This window comes from Myotis nattereri, assembly GCF_964212035.1.
Source record: "Myotis nattereri genome assembly, chromosome: X".
In the NCBI taxonomy this organism is placed as follows: domain Eukaryota; kingdom Metazoa; phylum Chordata; class Mammalia; order Chiroptera; family Vespertilionidae; genus Myotis; species Myotis nattereri.
The window spans coordinates 52,097,957-52,102,858 of NC_138078.1; the positions used below are offsets into that span (position 1 = coordinate 52,097,957).

General features: G+C 41.1%; 1 pseudogene across 1 annotated transcript; it reads right to left on the reverse strand.

Moving 5' to 3' along the window:
- Nucleotides 1-1,963: 1,963 nt before the first annotated feature.
- LOC308511691 (tubulin alpha-1C chain-like) lies at nucleotides 1,964-3,251 on the reverse strand (annotated as a pseudogene). The gene has a single exon. The product of its transcript is annotated as a tubulin alpha-1C chain-like (transcript).
- Nucleotides 3,252-4,902: the final 1,651 nt, after the last annotated feature.

The following is a 4,902-nucleotide window of genomic DNA, read 5'->3' on the forward strand; positions in this document are numbered from 1 at the left end:
TGGTCTCCCCAAATACTATACTTATGCACACTACTGTGCTTATCTATACACTGCTCCCTCTGCCTGGAACATACCCCCTGCACCATCAAATTTTTCTTATACTCTATATCTTCACAACATAGTATACAAGCAGTGGCATTGTGAATATACAATTATTTTTCAAAAAATCTGGCTGTGAAGGCTGAGCATCTGTTGTCAATTAAAAATTTTGAAATCAGATATTCTGAAATCTGCTAATATACACTGCAGAAAGGTATCCCCTACTTAAACAAAGCCATTCTCCCAACATTTTGTCATTGGCCATCTTCTGTTTTTCTGGTACTATTTTTCCCCTTTGAAATGACTTCAAATACTACCTATTATAATTATCTCTATTTCTATTTTTAATATATTTTTATTGATTTCAGAAAGGAAGGGAGAGGGAGACAGAAACATCAATGATGAGAGATAATCATCAATCGACTGCCTCCTGTACACCCTCTTCTGGGGATCAAGCCTGCAACCTGGGCATGTGTTCCAACTGGGAATTGAACATGATCTCCTGGTTCATAGGTCAACAATGCTCAACCACTGAGCCACACAAGCCAGGCTCTATCTCTACTTTTAATATTTTTCCCAAGCTCAGACCACTGGAAGTTATCCTACAGCACATTGATGCTCTTTTAATTGCTCCCCTAGTCATTTTTTTCTCTACGTGTTTAATTTTGGATAGTTCCCATTGCTGCGTTTTCATGTTCAGTAATATTTTCTTCAGTAATGTCTAATCTGTTAATCAGATCAAGTGTATTTTTCTCATATATTGTATTTATTTTATCTAGAAGTTTAATCTGTCTTTTTTATATCCTCCATGTCTCTCCTCAACACAATCATATTTCCTCTACCTTATTGAACAAATAGTGTATATTCATAATAGCTGTTTTAATTCCTTATCTATTAATTCTATTATCTGTGTTATTTCTGGGTCTGTATCTGTTGATTGATTTGGCTCATATTTTCCTGCTTTGTATACTTGATCATATGTTATTGGATGCACAGCATTGTGGATCTTATGCTATTTGGTGCTGGATTTTTTTTTCTTTATTGTTTCTTTAAATACTTATGAGATTTGTTCAGGATAGAGTTAAGTTAGTTAGAAACAGTTTAATCCTTTCAAGGCTTTCTCTTAAGTTTCGTTAGACAGCACTAGAGCAACCTTTAGTCTAGAACAAATATGTCACCACTACTGAATGAAAGGGTTAAAGAGAATAAAACAGGACAGAGAAAATTTATTGTGCTTAGCAGAATTCTTGCAAAAAGCTTGCAGTCTTGAACACAGCACAGCTCAGATAACCAGAAGACATCTGGCATGGGAGGAATGAAGAACCAGACCCTTATGTCAGCCGAACTGCTTGCAGCCAGCAATAGCTGATAAAAAGCCTTCCCCCTCCCTTCACTCTCCACTGATTCCTCTCTGTGTCTGCACCCAGGCACCTGAAATAAAAGCTTCTTTGATACATTACAGCCTCATGTCATTGGTGCGTGACCCCGGCCCACTCCAAACCTTTCACTGAGGAAATACTCTTCTCCTTCTTTCTCTTTCTCTTTCTCTTTCTCCTCCTTCTCCTCCTTCTCCTTCTCCTTCTCTCTCTCTCTCTCTCTCTCTCTCTCTCTCTCTCTCTCTCTCTTTATGTGCAAGTTTCTCCTCTTTGGTATTGTGTCCTGTGAATTTTAGCCACTTCAGCCTTCCTGAATTCTCAGCTGTCTCCTAAATGGAGAGAATGCAGAGAAACTATTAAGCTCTAGCTAGGCTCCCTCTCTCTTAACTGTTGCTTCATATATTTGTCCAGTTTTGTAGTTTTTATTTTTTAAAAGCAATTTTTAATTGACAAGTTAGAGACACACAGAACAACAGAAACAAGACAGTCCCAAGACATCAGAGTGTAACATTATAGCACACAAATTGATATTCTTCACCTTCAGCCTCTCACACTATCTCTGAAGTTTGCTCAAGGACAGCCATGTCCTCATGAGACTCAGAAAACTTTCCTTCCTCCATGCCCTCACCCACATACCAGTGAAAAAGGCACATTTGACATACATCAGGTCAAACTTGTGGTCCAGGTGAGCTCAGGCCTCAGCAACAGTGTGGTGTTGCTAAGCATGCACATGGCTCGCTGTACTTTAGCCAGGTTTTCACCAGGTACCACAATGGGAGGCTGGTCATTAATGCCAACTTGGAAGCCAGTATGGCATCAGTTCACAAACTGGACAGTACTCTTGGTCTTGATGGTGGCAATAGCAGCATTGACATCTTTGGGGACCACATCACCACAGTATAATAGGCAGAAAGCTATGTATTTACCATGGCAGGGACCACATTTCACCATCTGGTTGGCTGGCTCAAGGCATACATTGGTGATGTCTTCTACAGAAGGCTGTTCATGGTTGGCTTTCTCAACAGAGATGACAGGGACATATGTGGCCAGAGGGAAGTGGATTCAGGGATAGGGTACCAGGTTGGTCTGGAATTCTCTCAAAGCAACATTCAGGGCTCCATCAAATTTGAGGAAAGCAGTAATAGAGGACACAATCTGGCTAATAAGGCAATTAAGGTTAGTGTGATTTGGGCTCTCAAAATCAAGGTTTCTATGACAGATGTCATCATGATCAACTATGAAGATATAATCAGAGTGCTCCAGAGTGGTGTGGGTGGTGAGGATGCAGTTTTAGGGCTTAATTATGGCTGTGGAAACCTACGGGGATGGGTAAATGGAAGACCCCAGCTTGGACTTCTTACCATAATTGACAGAGAGCTATTCCACCAGGAGGGAGGTGATCCCAGAACCAGTTCCCTCACCAAAGCTGTAGAAAACAAAGAAGCCCTGAAGACCTGTGCACTGATCAGCCGGTTTCCAAATTAGGTCCAGGACGAGGTCAATTATCTCCTTGCCAATGGTGCTGTGTCCATGGGCATAGTTATTGGCAGCATCTTCCTTGCCTGTGATGAGCTGCTCAGGATGGAAGAACTGGCGGTAGGTACCAGTGCAAACTTCATCAGTGACTGTGAGTTCTAGGTCTACAAACACTGCCCTGGGCACATGCTTGCTAGTGCCTGTCTCACTGAAGAAGGTGTTGAAGGAGTTCTCTTCCCTCCCAATGGTCTCATCACTTCGCATCTGGCTGGATGCTGTTTCCAGGCAGTAGAGCTCCCAGCAGGCATTGAAGACCTGGACATCAGCCTGGCCAATGTGAATGGAGATGCACTCATGCATATCTAAGACTTATAGGGCTCTGGGAGCTGGATGAGGCAAGGGGACGGTGACAAGGACCTCCTATGGACAGACTAGCAAGGAGTCTGGGGAAGGAGTCTAGTTTAGTAGCCGTTTAAGGGCAAAGGGTAAATCCAGTTATTCCATTGAAACCAGAGCATAAGTCCTTACCCTTTTTTGCTGTTGTTAATCTTCACCCAAGGATATTTTTCCATTGATTTTTCGAGAGAGTGGAAGGGATGGGGAGAGACAGAGAGAAACATCAATGTGAAAGAGACATATTGATTGGTTGCCTCCCGCATGCACCCCAACCAGGGCCGGGGATTGAGCCTGCAACCGAGGTACGTGCCCTTGACTGAAATCGAACCCAAAACCACAGGCTGAAGATCTATCCACTGAGCCAAACCAGCTAGGGCAGTCCTTACGATTTTGAAAAGATCACTGTATCTACTCTGAAAAAAAATTGTAGAAGGACAAAAGTGGAAGCAGAGAGACTAGGCTATCAAAATAAACAAGTAGAATTTATCAGCTTGGACTGGTATGGTAGCAGTAGAAATGGAGATAGGTTCTAGGTGCATTTTTGTTTGTTGTTTGTGAGTAGCAAGTGGGTCTGTTACTTACCACTAAACCTTTAGCACAGTAACTGGATGACAGTAGATGTTTAATAAACAAAGGTAATATGTCACTCCCAGTGACTTGATCAAACATAAATAATACATGGTCACTGTCCACAAGAAACTAACAATCTACTGTTGAAAAAAAGATTTGATTATACTACTTTGTTGGTTCATACAGCTTTTGATGGCTCCTCGTTACTTACAAAATAAAGTCAAAACTCCTTAGTACACCATGCAAGGATCTCCTTGACAAATTTCTTTCTTTCTAGCACATCTGCAACTGCACTCTACCCTGTCAAACTCTCGCACTCTAATCTCACCAGACTACAAGTAAATAAGTGTTGAGTGAAGAAATAAATGGCATTATAATATATATATATATATATATATATATATATATATATATATATATATATATATTATACACACAGCTCCAGTATTGTCTAGTTCCTGATTGTATCTTAGGAAGATGACAAATTCAGAGAATCAGCATCTTACACCAAGCCACAGCTATTTCGAACTTTCAATAATTCAGAATAGATTATTTACCCTAAAAATTGGCTCCTCTTCTCAAACATCCCTTTCTCATTAGTGGTACCACAATTCTTCCAGTCTTTCAGGTAAAGTCTTGGCCTCATCTTTGGATACAGTTTCAAAAATAGATCTCTCATTTATTCCATCATAATGTGTTTCATTTACACATCTTCTTCAGTGCTATTGGGGCCACTACCATCCAGGATCTCATTGCTTCACACATGGATTACTATGACAGATTCCTAGCTGGTCTCCCTTTATTGTTTCCCAGTATATCTGATACACAGCTGTTGGAAAAATCTTCCTAAAGCACAACTTTCATCAGGCCACTCTCCTTCTTTGTCAGGTTCCAAAGTCCCATGCCCCCTTTTCAGACCTGGAAAAGGTGCAGATGGGGTTCCAGGAAAGCCAAAAGCAGGCTAGTGTCCAGAGCTTCTGTTCTATGTTGCAGCTTGGTGTAGCTCAGCATCCAAACTAATTAAAGTCCATTAGTCCATGTCCAA